At 45.1% G+C, this 14,950-nt stretch overlaps 4 non-coding genes across 4 annotated transcripts; 2 read left to right on the forward strand and 2 right to left on the reverse strand.

The window, feature by feature from the left end:
* Positions 1 to 3,869: 3,869 nt before the first annotated feature.
* TRNAL-UAA lies at positions 3,870 to 3,952 on the reverse strand. The gene has a single exon. It is a non-coding gene; the product is annotated as a tRNA-Leu (tRNA).
* A 376-nt stretch (positions 3,953 to 4,328) lies between these two features.
* Positions 4,329 to 4,414, reverse strand: TRNAR-UCU. The gene is given in 2 exon segments: positions 4,329 to 4,364; positions 4,378 to 4,414. It is a non-coding gene; the product is annotated as a tRNA-Arg (tRNA).
* A 238-nt stretch (positions 4,415 to 4,652) lies between these two features.
* On the forward strand, positions 4,653 to 4,725 carry TRNAV-UAC. The gene has a single exon. It is a non-coding gene; the product is annotated as a tRNA-Val (tRNA).
* Positions 4,726 to 5,015: 290 nt separating this feature from the next.
* Positions 5,016 to 5,088, forward strand: TRNAV-UAC. Its single transcript has one exon. It is a non-coding gene; the product is annotated as a tRNA-Val (tRNA).
* Positions 5,089 to 14,950: the final 9,862 nt, after the last annotated feature.

Raw genomic sequence — 14,950 nt, forward strand, 5'->3', positions numbered from 1 at the left:
CCGAGGGAATAGCAAATGGAAAATGACAATATTTACTAACCTTGGGCATCTGACCATTTAGCTGAAGCGTCCATTGAAAGATTTTGATCAGGCAAGCTACAGGATGGATTTTATCTTTTTAGGGAGTCTGTTACCTTGGTAGCTGGGTCTCAGACGTACCTAATCAGTCAATTCTATAATTCGACCTGCTTCTTCATAAATTCTTTGCCTTCTCATTTCTTAAGGTATTGGATCCCTTCAAAGAGAATTCAGCCGGACGCGGTGGTTCATGCCCGTAATCCCAGCACTTTGGGAGGCCGAGCCGGCGGATCACGAAGTCAGGAGTTCGAGACCAGCCTAGCTAACAAGGTGAAACCCCGTCTCTACTAAAAATATAAAATTAGCTGGGTGTGGTGGCACACACCTGTAGTCCCAGCTACTGGGGAGGCTGAGGCAGGACAATCGCTTGTACCCGAGAGGCGGAGGCTACAGTGAGCCGGGATTGCCCCACTGCACTCCAGCCTGGGTGACAGTCCACCATGTGGGGGAAACGATAAGGTTCCGATTTTTAAATAAAGAAATACATCAGGAGAACAATCGAGAAAGATTAAAAAAGAGCCATATGGGAAGAGGTTATGTTAAGGAAAAAAACAAAAACAAAAACAAAACCAATGGGCCAAACAATGTGAATGGCATAATACTTGTGAAGAAATTGAAATATTTATGTATTATGTATATGAGAGTATATAAACATGTATCCTTTAATCCTACATATAATTATATATAAATGTTGCTTGCATATACATAGAAGGTCTATAAAGATAGAAAACAACCTGTTAAAATGGCTACATCTTGAGGAATGGCAATGAAACCTGTGAGAGGATGTTCTGATTTTTTTCTTTTCTTTTCTTTTTGTCGCCCAGGCTGGAGTGCAATGGCGCGACCTCGGCTCACTGCAACCTCCTCCTCTCGGGTTCAAGTGATTCTCCTGCCTCAGCCTCCCCAGTAGCTGGGACTACAGGCGCCCGCCACCATGACCGGCTAATTTTTGTATTTTTAGTAGAGACGGGGTTCCACCATGTTGGCCAGGCTGGTCTGGAACTCCTGACCTCACGTGATCCGCCTGCCACGGCCTAGCAAAGTGCAGGGAAAAATATGATTTGTTATTAATAAAATATTCCATGCTTCTGGGATGGCATAGGTGGCACCTTAGATCAAAGCTTCCTTTGAAGTTTCTCTACAAAGAGTCAGAAGAGAAGGGTTAAATCACACACTTCCTCCTCTGGGGGACTCCCTCCATGCCTCATTGCTTTGGATGGGAGTTGCTGGTATTGAAAAATCACAAATTTGACAGGTACGGTTTTCACAAATGAAGATGTGGATCCCTACGCATCAGATGGCCAGTCTCGGCTCAAGGAAGAAAACTAAAACCAGATCCCTTGGAAAGGAGCTGCCTGTGCCTCGTGAGGTCAGTCCCACGGATTATTAGCCTTTGGTCTGTTTCTTTCCAAACCTCTGAACCTCCACTTTTTTTTTGAGACGGGAGTCTCGCTCTGTCGCTTAGGCTGGAGTGCAGTGGCGCGATCTCACCTCACTGCAACCTCCGCCTCCCGGGGTCAAGCGATTCTCTTTCCTCGGCCTCCTGAGTAGCTACGATTAAAGGCACACGCCACCACGCCCGGTTAATTTTTGTTTTTTTAGTAGAGACGGGGTTTCACCATGCTGGCCAGGCTTGTCTCGAACTCCTGACCTCACGATCCACCCGCCTCGGCCTCGCAAAGTGCTGGGATTATAGGCGTGAGCCACCGCGCCCGGTGAACCTCCAATTCTCACAAAAGTGCCAGGTACACTGAGTTACTGAGTACAGTAACTGAGTAACACTGGTTACTGAGTACAGCTTTGAATGAATAAGAGCATGAAGATGCGTTTCCTGTTCTAGGACAGACCAGCTTGAGAGGCACCAAACACAGACCAAAAGTCTCAAACTCTTAACTGTATCAAGTGTTAATTGTGTGGTAATGGACGGCTTAACACAGGGAAGTAGGCCGGGTGCGGTGACTCACAACTGTAATCCCCGCACTTTTGTAGGCTGAGGCGGGCGGATCGCCTGAGGCCACGAATTCGAGAGAAGCCTGACCAACATGGCGAAATCCCACCTCTACAAAAAATACAAAAATTAGCCGAGCGTGGTGGCACGCGCCGGTAATCCCATCTACTCGGGAGGCTGGGACAAGAGAATCGCTTGAACCCGGCTGGCAGAGGTTGTAGTAAGCTGAAGGGTGCAGTGAGTAGAGATGGCGCCACTGCATTTCAGCCTGGGCGGCAGAGCAAGACTCTGTGTCAAAACAAACGAACAACAACAAAGAGAACTGTGAGTATTTCATTTAGCACTCCATAGTGGTTTTTTTTTTTTTTTGGAAGGTTCTGGCTGATCTTTACAAACAGGGTTCAGGAGTTGCCCCAGATATCCCTGCTTGATCCTTTCCAGACAGGGTGAGGAACTGGGCTCTGAGCCTGTCTCTGTTGCTGTGCCCACTGAACCTACATTAAACACCTGTTTAATCAATCTGTTTTCCTCCTAGAAAGTTTCTGCTGTGAGGACAGGTACTCTCTGTATATCTGCAATCCCTGGGTCAGTGCCTCACGGAAAGCTCTCAGAAACTGTCCTTGAATGAAAGAATGGAGAGTTAGAAAGAGGGTGATGGGTCAGGAAAGGCTTTTAGTGGAGGAGGAAGGTCAGAATTAGTCCTTGGAAGTTTTTGTTGGGTAGAGAGAGAGAGGAAGAACATTTTCTGTCAAGCACAATGATTTTCATAGTCAAATGGAATAAGTTTGTTCTGCCATTCTGTTGGGCTGCCTTGTTTTATTTTCTCTATAGTACACATCGCTGTCTCTCAAATTCTCCAATTTGTCCACTTGTTTTTATTTATTTTTAATTAATTTTAACTTTAATTATTATTATTTTTAATAGAGACAGTGTTCCACGTTCTTGCCCAAGCTGATCTCAAACCCCTGGCCTCTAGCAATCCTCCTGCCTTGGCCTCCCAAAGCCCTGGGATTGCAGGCGTGAGCCAGGCACCAAGCCCTGTCTGCTTTTTTTTTGTTTTGTTTTGTTTTTTGAGACGAAGTCTCTCTCTGTTACCCAGGTTGGAGTGCAGTGGCACCATCTCAGCTCACTGCAACCTCCGCTTCCCAGGTTTAAGCGATCTTCCTGCCTCAGCCTCCCTAGTAGCTGGGATTACAGGCACGCACCACCATGCCTGGCTAATTTTTGTATTTTAGTAGAGATGGGGTTTCACCATGTTGGCTAGGCTGGTCTCAAACTCCTGACCTCTGGTGATCTACCCGCCTGGTCCTCCCAAAGTGCTGTGATTACAGGCGTGAGCCACCGGGCCCAGCTGTCTGCTTGTTTTTAAACCATATTTTTCTTCTGTCACGCATGTAAGTGATATTGGGCAGTGGTCTTGATTGTGAGGCTCTTGTATTTTTTGTTGTTTTGCTTAAAAAAAAGAAAAGAAAAGAAAAGAAAAGAAAACATGCCTGCATCACCACAACCCCACTGTTTAGAACAGTACGTGGCACGTAATAGGATCTCAAGTAATAACTGTCGACTCGGAGTGAACGTTTTTGCAGCACATTGTATCTCTCTCTGTGTGCTCCCTCACCCCCATGTAGTGTAGCTGGACCCAGACGTTTTCTTTTATTTCTTTCTTTTTTTCAGACGTTTTCTTTCTACTTTTCAAACCATAAACTATGAAGCTGTCGCCATGTTTAAGGTTTCTGGCAAAATGATATTAACTATAGTTATTATTATCTGGACGCCTAAGTTTGCAAAATGGATTGCCAAGGATTAGGAAAAAAGGTTTTTGCTCAGAAAAACAACTAACCTTTACCAGAAGTGGGGTTCGAACCCACGCGGATATGAATCCATTGGATCTTAAGTCCAACGCCTTAACCACTCGGCCATTCTGGTAACTGCGGAAACAACGCTTTATTTTAAGGCAACTCGGGTAACACTAGGCGACTAAAGTTTCAGAACAATTTAAAATTACTTTTATTCCTGATATGAAAGAATAGTATGGAGGAAAAAACTTGGTAACTTTGATTACATTTCCCTAATTTCTTTATCTCGTCACCAGAAACTGGGGCCACATAAAAGTGAAGGAGAAAATGTTCGATAGAGGAGTGGGATTCTTAACGCCTTCTAGTGAAGGGACATAACCAGGAACTGCAATTAGCTGCAATTCACATCCTTCTGGAAATTTTGAATGGTAGATAGTTTTCGTTTCATCTATTTTATAACCATTCCCTCTGCCTAACTTTCCGTTTGCCCTCCTTCAAACAAAAAGCGACTCTGGTGGGACTCGAACCCACAACCTTTGAATTTCTCTAACTATCTAGAAGTCCAATGCGCTATCCATTGCGCCACAGAGCCAGACGTGTATGACCTCTCCGCGATGAACACATCAGGGGAGGCACTTTCTTTCCACGAGTAAGTGTGGAACCTTTGTCTTTAAGGAGAGCGTGGGTAGGAATTACACTGGAAAAGCTGTAATCCTAGTGTAAGTTTGTCTCTCTGTTCACGATCGCTGAGCAGTAAATCCCTTTCGGCTCACGTTGCTAACATGGCTTTATGCAGAATTACTAAATCCAGACATCACAACTTTGCACGCGGTTCCATAGTGTAGCGGTTATCACGTCTGCTTTACACGCAGAAGGTCCTGGGTTCGAGCCCCAGTGGAACCATGGTATGGTCCTCGACTACCTTTTTTCTTTTCTTTCCTTTCTCTAAAATGTTTAGTATTAACATTTTGCGAGCCCAATCTTGGGTTTTGCTTCAGGAAGCTGGAGACGCAGACATTTCTACAATGTTTCTGCGCGGTCGTCTTCCTCTGAACACTGGAATACGAGGAATCCTCTTGAAAGTTTTTCTCTGTGCACAATCGCCGGATGTCAAGTCTACATAACCATTTCCCGGTGCTAAAATGTCTTTTGGAACAATTATTAAATCGTGGAGAAGCTTGTAACTCATGTAAGGTTCCATAGTGTAGTGGTTATCACGTCTGCTTTACACGCAGAAGGTCCTGGGTTCGAGCCCCAGTGGAACCACGGGGTATTTGTATTTTGTGAGCCAGGTGTTGGGTTTTGCACCAGGAAGCTGGCGACGCACCCCAGTTTCACGGGTTTTCTGCGGCTTGCTCCCCGCCTCCTGCACCAGCCGGGTTCCTCTTAGCGTTCGGCGCGGAGCCGGCCTCCGAGGCTGCCCCCGTGTGGCGCCTCTCTGGAGGTGCAGGCGGCTCCGCTCCACGGAGGCATAGCGCACCCCTGGGCCTGCGCCTTTCCACCGCCTGGCCAGCCGGCTTCTGGGTTCCTGGGTGTTGCACCTTGGCTCACCTGCCTTCTTCTAAGCCTTGCTTGGGCCATCTCAAAAAATTGCTACCACTAAGTCGAAGGACATCACGAAGGCTGCGCCCTCTTTGCTGATTAACTCCAAGTTCACTGCCCTCATACTGCATTTATTTAAATTAAAAATGCTTTTTGAGGCCGAGCGCAGTGGCTCACGCCTGTAATCGCAGCACTTTGGGAGGCCGAGGCGGGCGGATCACGAGGTCAGGAGATGGTGTCCATCTTGGCTAACACGGTGAAACCCCGTCTCTACTAAAAATACAAAAAAATTAGCCGGGCGAGGTGGCGGGCGCCTGTAGTCCCAGCTACTCTACTCGGGAGGCTGAGGCAGGAGAATGGTGTGAACCCGGGAGGCGGAGCTTGCAGTGAGCCGAGATAGTGCCACTGCACTCCAGCCTGGACGACAGAGCGAGGCTCTGTCTCAAAAAAAAAAAAAAAAAAAGCTTGTGAAAAAATTGATTTCATGCACAGAATTCAGAATTCCCCACGTATTTCACAGTGATGTTTCCGTCCCATCTTTCAACGGTTAGCTGTTTCTTTTGTGACCTTTCAGAAAATGGCTATGCATTCACCAGTATACATGTACATTTACTTTATAAGCCACTTGACACTTTTTGTACAAAGGTAACACACATAGGTACCGCTCCCATTTCCTCAACAATATTCTGAAAATCTTCCTATTTCGTTCATACATCTTGGCTTATCCTTTTACTTCCTGTGTTTGGATATATCACAATTCTTTATGCCTTTTGATGAACACTTAAATGGTATCTAGTCTTAGGAACAATGCTGAGCAGATTTCCTTGTTCCTTGGTTTTAGATAGGGCAATATGTAAAATAATCCTAGCAAAACCTTGAACAGGCACTTACATGGGTAGCTAATTTAATGTTTACAATGACTCTATTATTATTTATCCCGTTTTACAGACGAGGAAGACGAAGCAGTGTGAGATTAAGAAATGGCCCAGGGTTACACCCCTGGTCAGGGACAGAACACAGTACCAACTCAAGCAAGAAGAGGGTTGCCTTTTTGTCTTAGAAATTTAATTGATGGCTGGGCGCTGTGGCGCACACCTGTAATCCCAGCACTTTGGCAGGCCGACGTGGAAGTATGGCTTGAACCCAGAATTTCAAAACCAGATTGGGCGAAGAAGCGAGACGCCCTCCGCAAACCCGTCCCACCAACCTCCCTGCTGTCCCCACCAAACCCGCCACAGCTGCTTTCAAAACAGTTTGTATCAAATGACACTCACACCAATAGGAAAGCCCTTGTTCTTCCTGTCTCTCTCAAATGAAAGTAATTGAATTTTGAGTCAGCTAGAAATGGTATGTGTGTTTTATTGTGAGTTAGGTTGAACGTTTTTCATGTAGTTAAAAGCTTCCTTTCTTCCATCTGTTCACCTCTTTTGTTCAATTTTCTAATATATATATTCTGTTAATTTGTGTTTAAATTGGTTTTTAGGCCTGGCGCGGTGGCTCACGCCTGTAATCCCAGCACTTTGGGAGGTCGAGGAAGGTGGATCATGAGGTCAAGAGATCGAGACCATCCTGGCCAACATGGTGAAACCCTGTCTCTACTAAAAATACAAAAATTAACTGGGTGTGGTGGCCACGCACCTGTAGTCCCAGCTACTCAGGAGGCTGAGGCAGGAGAATCGCTTGAACCTGGGAGGTGGAGGTTGCTGTGAGCCGAGATCGCTCCGCTGTACTCCAGCCTGGTGACACAGCGAGACTCCATCTCTAAATAAATAAATAAATAAATAGGTTTTTAGGTGCTCTTTGTAAATTCAGATTTAGGATATATTTTGCAAATGTATCCAGACTTGCCATTTGTCTTTTGATTCTATTTTTGATATTCTGTGCGATGCAGAAAGTAAACATTTTTATGAAGTCAATTTCATCATCCTTTTGGGGGTGGGTGCGGGAGAGGGGCTTTTAACATTTCCTGCCTAGAAAATACTTCCTCACTTTGAAATTATATTTCAAAAATTATGCTATATTTTCTCCTGATTGTTGTATAGTTAAACATTTTCTAACGTTTCAACCTTTTGTCAGAGGCCTTGGAACCAGAGCAACTCCATCTTGAATAGGGGCTGGGTAAAATAGGGCTGAGACCTACTGGGCTGTATTCCTCGAGATGAAAGCATTCTAAGTCATGGGATGAGATAGGAGGTTGGCACAAGATACAGGTCAAAAAGACCTTTCTGATAAAACAGGTTGTGGTAAAGAAGCTGGCCAAAACCCACCAAACCAGGATGGTAAGGAGAGTGACCTCTGGTGTCCTCACTGCTCATTATATGCTAATTATACTGCATTAACATGTTAAAAGACACTCCCACCAGCACCATGACAGTTTACAGATGCCATGGCAATGTCAGGAAGTTATCCTATATGGTCTAAAAAGATGAGGAACTCTCAGTTCTGGGAACTGTCCCCGACTTTCCCAGAAAACTCATGAATAATCCACCCCTCGTTTAGCATATAATCAGGAAGTGACCATAAAGATGGACAGCCAGCAGCCCTAGTGGGCTGCTCTGCCTATGGAGTAGTGATTCTTTATTCCTTTGCTTTTTTTTCTTTTTTTTTTTTGGTTACGGAGTCTTGCTTTGTTGCCCAGGCTGGAGTGCAATGGCACAATCTCCACTCACTGTAACCTCCACCTCCTGAGTTCAAGTGATTCTCCTGCCTCAGCCCCCTCAGTAGCTGAGACTACAGGCAGGTGCCACCACACCAGGCTAATTTTTGTATTTTTAGTAGAGACAAGGTTTCACCACGTTGGTCAGGCCGGTCTCGAACTCCTAACCTCGTGATCCACCCGCCTCGGCCTCCCAAAATGCTGGGGTTACAGGTGTAAGCCACTGTGCCTGGCCAACGCCCAGCTAATTTTTAAAAATTTTTATAGAGACAGAGTCTCTCTATGTTGCCCACCGTGGTCTCAACTTCTGGGCTCAGGCAATCCTCCTGCCTCAGCTTCTCAGAGTGCTGGGATTACAGCCATGAGCCACCACGCTTGGTTTGTTATTTATTTTTATTTATTTCTCCTACTCCCAGGTATTCTTTTTTTTTTTTTTTTTTTTTTTTTTTTTTTTTGAGACGGAGTCTTGCTCTGCCACCCAGGCTGGAGTGCAGTGGCCGGATCTCAGCTCACTGCAAGCTCCGCCTCCCGGGTTTACGCCATTCTCCTGCCTCACCTCCCGAGTAGCTGGGACTACAGGCGCCCGCCTCGTCGCCCGGCTAGTTTTTGTATTTTTAAGTAGAGACAGGGTTTCACCGTATTAGCCAGATGGTCTCGATCTCCTGACCTTGTGATCCGCCCGTCTCGGCCTCCCAAAGTGCTGGGATTACAGGCTTGAGCCACCGCGCCCGGCAAATATTTTAGGTGGTTTTTCTTTTTTTTTTTTTTTTTTTTTTTTTTTTTTTTTTTTTTTTTTTTTTTTTTTTTGAGGCGGAGTCTCACTCTGTCGCCCGGACTGGAGTGCAGTGGCCGATCTCAGCTCACTGCAAGCTCCGCCTCCCGGGTTTATGCCATTCTCCTGCCTCAGCCTCCCGAGTAGCTGGGACTACAGGCGCCCGCCACCTCGCCCGCTAGTTTTTGTATTTTTAGTAGAGACGGGTTTCACCGTGTTCGCCAGGATGGTCTCGATCTCCTGACCTCGTGATCCGCCCGTCTCGGCCTCCCAAGTGCTGGGATTACAGGCTTGAGCCACCGCGCCCGGCAAATATTTTAGGTGGTTTTTCTTTTTTTTTTTTTTTTTTTTTTTTTTTTTTTTTTTTTTTTTTTTTTTTTTTTTTTTTGAGGCGGAGTCTCACTCTGTCGCCCGGACTGGAGTGCAGTGGCCGGATCTCAGCTCACTGCAAGCTCCGCCTCCCGGGTTTATGCCATTCTCCTGCCTCAGCCTCCCGAGTAGCTGGGACTACAGGCGCCCGCCACCTCGCCCGCTAGTTTTTGTATTTTTAAGTAGAGACAGGGTTTCACCGTATTAGCCAGATGGTCTCGATCTCCTGACCTCGTGATCCGCCCGTCTCGGCCTCCCAAAGTGCTGGGATTACAGGCTTGAGCCACCGCGCCCGGCCAGTGTTATTTATTTTTATTTATTTCTCCTACTCCCAGGTATTCTTAAACAAAAGATTATTACAAGAGAAGAGACAGATTGGGCTTAACTCCAAATGTGGTAGAGACAGCTGGGAATTTACAGCCAAGGAGCAGAATTGGGGTGGGGTGGGGTCAATGGATGGTAAATTAGGAACAGGAGACATCCAGGTTAAGGGGATTCTGGGTACACTGAATTAACAGGATTCTTGCTGAGGGTGGACCAGGGTGATCAGATATCAAGGGTCAGAGGGATTCTTGATACATTGAATTAGCAGGATACTTAATAAACCTGGACTATCTGCAAGCTGAGGATGGAACTGAGGCCAAGGTCTAGGCCTAGTAGAGAAGAGGGCTCAGAGAAGCCTGACTGGTGTTTGGTTAAGGACGGAATTTGTCAGTGCCCCAGCTGGTTCCCATTCTGTGATTGGCATGTGGTTCATGCATATCCAATTAAATGTGTTTCTGAGACAAAGACCTTTTTAATATTTAAGAAACTGGTCTTTCTTGTGAAGTAAATTTAATTCAACCTCTTTTGTAATTGATTTTTTTTTTGTTTTTGTTTTTTTGAGATAGAGTTCTTGCTCTGTCATCCAGGCTGGAGTGCAGTGATGCAATCTTGGCTCACTGCAACTTCTGCCTCCCGGGTTCAAGCAATTCTCTGCCTCAGCCTCCCAAGTAGTAGGAGTTCCAGACCAGCTTGGGCAACATGATGAAACCCCGTCTCTACTAAAATACAAAAAATTAGCTGGGTGTGGTGGTGTGCACCTGTAGCTCCAGCTACTCAGGAAGCTGAAGAACAAGAATTGCTTGTACCTGGGAGGCGGAGGTTGCACTGAGCCGAGATTGTGCCGCTGCCCTCCAGCCCGGGTGACAGAGTGAGACCATTGTCTCAAAAAAAAAAAAAAAAAGATATTAACTTTTAAAAAGTAGATAAGTCAAAGGATAAAACAGAGTACAAAGTAAAGAAACACTCTTTTTAACTTTTGTTGCCAAACATCACTTCTTGTAAATCCTAATTTAACTCCTCCTGCTTTTCACTCTGTTTTAAAAAGAACGTTTAAAATAAATACCACTTTGGGTACTGACAGGCTTACTGGATGTCTTTTGTGTTTTGCAGACTGCCTAAAATAAAATTGCCCCCTGCTTTGTTAAAGTATAACTTACACACTGTAAACTGCACATATTGAAAGGATATAACTTGATGAGTTTTGACACAGACGCACTTACACACACACACCTGTGAAACTGACACTACAATTAGGGTAATGAGTATCTCCATTATCCCCTAAACTTCATGCTCCTGAGAACTGCAGAACTCTTGGCATATAGCTCCATCCAAACCCCTGAACTAGACCAAACTCTCACATGGCTTCTAGCAGCAAAAGGCTGTGTCCTTAGAATGACCCCAGCCCCCCATTAAATGCCTGCCTGAGTAAGCTCAATACCGCCAGGAGAATTTACGGTTTGTTTTACCCAAACCCTGATGATAGGCCCCTGACCTCCCTTACTTAGAGCATTTACAAAAGAGGGCTTATGATTGTGAGCATGTATCTCTTAGAACTCAGAAATGTCTTTCTTAAGGACCTGGGAGCCATTCCTTTGAAACGTAATCATCAAAAAGGATGAAACCTCTGTCTTCCAGTCTCTATGGGAGGGTGGAATCCTAACTTGGATAATTGCCAGCTAGCAGACACAGCTGGCCTCATCGCATTGATACTGACCAACCGTTTGCAATTTTTCACTTCTCTGACTCTACTGAGACCTCACACTCGCCCATTCTTCATTCATTCTCCCTGTAAAATGCTCGAACCACCTCTGCACAAATCACAGTGGAGCCCAGCTCATTCCTCTACTGTCAGTAGTTACTGAATAAAATCTGTTTTTGCCGCTTTAACTAATGTCCCGCTGTGTGTATCTCTGATGTGCCTTTGTACACCTTCCCTCCATGTTCTGCCCATACTGAGGCCAATGTCTGGTCCTGCTGCTGACCGCTGACCTCTCTGGATTTCACAGTACTTTAGCTCTACTGTTTCATCAGAGCACAACTCCTACTCAGTTAACTTACCTCCTATGCTCTTCCCTTTGAAGTTCAAGCAACACAAAGCGAATTTTCTAGGCTGACTCCCAATTAACTATGAATCCATCAGTAACTCAGCAAATGTCATCATTTTCAAACATTTTTAGTTTTTAAAAGGCCAGGTATTTTCTTCAGAGTAATATTTAAAGTATTATTTAAATATTTATTCAGAGTAAATATTTAAAAGTATTAAGAAAAATCAGAACACAAGATAATACAAGTTTTTTTTTTTGCTTTTGTGTTGAACTATAATTAGAAGTAATAGGGTATAGAGAAAAGACACTTGGAGGTCATGAATTTTAGATGCCAATCTTGCTACCTTCATAGAGCAATGGTAGAATATTTATTTTTTCAAACTCCTGCCTCAGCCTTCCAAAGTGGTGGGATTACAGGCATGAGCCACTGTACCTAGTCACGAGAAAGATTTTTAACAAAATGTGGAAAGAAGGGACGTCTTTGTTAGCTTGGAGTTAGCTATAACATTCAAAGATTCAGAAATTCCCAAATGTAAAAGAAGGAGCAAGCAGGTTGAAATAGTCAGTTTTTCGCACCTTAAATCACAGTGGAGGGCTCCTGTCCGCAGGGACTTCTGTTAGAAGGAAGCAAAGGGTTAGTACCCCTGAGGCTCAAGGGCCTCTTCTTGCCATTCCAGGATCCAGTGGAAAAGTCCATCTCACCCCTGCAGATGCCATTTTGAATGTAAATGTGGTTTGTTTGTTAAACAGATTACTTGGCACCAATATATTCACAGGTCCGATTTGTCTAGAAATAAAACCTTAGTTTTGAATGTGGTTTATGCAGCACTTCACTGATACCTATATTATGAAATTCTAAAAAGATGAAATCTATGATAGACCCATATTAGTACATTTGACTCAGGCCCAGAGGTGCCAGTTCTGAGAAGATCTTGGTCTGGCTGGAGGATTAAAATTGGATTTCTCGTGAGGCTAACGGAGCTTAAGCCTTGTAGCCCCTTATTTGTGGAGCCCAAGGCCTTGGGAAGACCCCTAGCAATATGCCAGCTGCTATGGCTTGAGCTTTATCATAGTGGGGAACACAGTACAGTGAAGTCAATAGATCTTAGCAGAATATCAGTTGGATTGTCGGAGAAATCTCCTAGCATTATCCCTGTCTCTTTCACAACAGAGACTGGCAGATTCTCAGGTTCACTGATTAAACGATCATGCTTTTTTTTTTTTTTTTTTTTTTTTGAGACGGAGTCTCGCTCTGTCCACCAGGCTGGAGTGCGGTGGCGCTATCTCGGCTCACTGCAAGCTCCACCTCCCGGGTTTACGCCATTCTCCTGCCTCAGCCTCCCGAGTAGCTGGGACTACAGGCACCCGCCACGGCGCCCGGCTAACTTTTTTTTGTATTTTTAGTAGAGACGGGGTTTCACCGTGGTCTCTATCTCCTGACCTTGTGACCCGCCTGCCTCGGCCTCCCAAAGTGCTGGGATTACAGGCGTGAGCCACCGTGCCCGGCCGATCATGCTTTTTATACCCTTTCTCTACCTTCTAATAGATTGAGTGGCACAGGTAAAAGGAGTGATGAGATCCCTATGTACAGAAACAATGGGAAATTTGGGTCTGGCTAATCCTGCTATATAACGGGCAGTCAGTTGCTTCCCACGTGAGAACTTGGCATCTGCCTTTGCTCATTTTTTTCCCCGCACAATCAAAGGAGCTGTCCACAGCCTCAACAGTGATTCTTCTTTATGAACACTCTCACTAACAGCATTATCTCCTTCTCCTAGGAGGAAATTATGTCCTTGAAGTGAATTGGGGATTCTCTCTCTTCAACAGAAACCATGGCCTTGCATTGTTCAGGTGGTCATAAATGGAGTTATTCTTCCCAACTTTTCTTTTAAAGGTCCAGTACCGGTATTCACCTCACGAGTGTATTACACCATGGCTGCCCTGAGTTCATTGTTGCACAAATGTGGCACAATCTCGCTTCATTTTCTTCCTTTGCACATGCTGGTTTCTTTTTGTCTTTTCTTTTCTTTTTTTTTTTTGACAGGGTCTTGATCTGTCGCCCAGGCTAGAGTGCAGTAAAGTGAACATGGCTCACTGCAGTCTCAACCTCTTCTGCCTCAGTCTCTCGAGTAGCTGGGACTACAGGCGTGCACCATTATGTCTGGCTAATTTTTATTTATTATTATTATTATTATTATTTTTGAGATAGAGTCTTGCTCTGTCGCCCAGGCTGGAGTGCAGTGGTGCGATCTCGGCTCACTGCAAGCTCGGCCTCCCAGGTTCATGCCATTCTCCCACTTCAGCCTCCCCAGTAGTTGGGACTACAGGCGCCCATCACCATGCCTGGCTAATTTTATTTTTGTATTTTCAGTAGAGACAGGGCTTCACTGTGTTAGCCAGGATGGTCTCGATCTCCTGACCTCATGATCCGCCTGCCTCGATCTCCCAAAGTGCTGGGATTACAGGCATAAGCCACCGCGCCGGGCCTATTATTATGATTTTTTTGTAGAGATGAAGTTTCACTAAGTTGCCCAGGCTGGTCTTGAACTCTTGGGCTCAAGCATCCCTCCACCTCAGCCTCCCAAAGTGCTAGGATTACAGGCATAAGACACCTCATATGGACATGTACGTGTTGTTTTCTTTGCTTGGATTGTTCTTTTCTGATATTTTCCCCCTTGAAAATGTCTGTCTACTGGCTGTTAAATGTCTTTGGAAACTCTCGAGTAACATTGTGGCGACAGTTTCCCTAGCACTTTATTTATTTTTTATTTTTAAAATATCTTTTGAGATGGAGTTTCACTCTTGTTGCCCAGGCTGGAGTGCAATGGCGCGATCTCAGCTCACTGCAACCTCTGCCTCCTGGGTTCAAGTGAGTCTTGTGCCTCAGCCTACTGAGTAGCTGGGATTACAGGCATGCGCCACCACGCCTGGCCTATTTTTCTTTGTATTTTCAGTAGGGACTGAGTTTCTCCATGTTGGTCAGGCTGGTCTCGAACTCCCGACCTCAGGTGATCTGCCTGCCTCGGCCTCCCAAAGTGCTGGGATTACAGGCATGAGCCACCAGGCCCGGCCTGTTTATATTTTTTAAGAAGTATTTTGGGTTATGCCTCCAGGAAGGTGACTACATGTAATCTTTTTGCAACAATCTGAATCCCAGTACTTTCAGGCATATAGTGTATGTTCTGTAAAAATTTGTGGAATGAATAATTGAAAGTGAGTAGGGAAAGACTTGAACGCATTTTGTCTTAAAGCAGTATCATCCACGTGGTCCCCAGTACATACTATCGAACAACTTCTTTTAGGACTCGATGGTAGCCATAGGTATCTCTTGATTTTGGGCATGAACATGCTCTTTTCCCATTTTGAGAAAGTGAAATTTAATGTCTATTTTTAAATATGGGTACTCTCTTATCCTTGTTG

This window comes from Trachypithecus francoisi, unplaced genomic scaffold (genome assembly GCF_009764315.1).
Source record: "Trachypithecus francoisi isolate TF-2019V2 unplaced genomic scaffold, Tfra_2.0 Lachesis_group8, whole genome shotgun sequence".
Taxonomy (NCBI): domain Eukaryota; kingdom Metazoa; phylum Chordata; class Mammalia; order Primates; family Cercopithecidae; genus Trachypithecus; species Trachypithecus francoisi.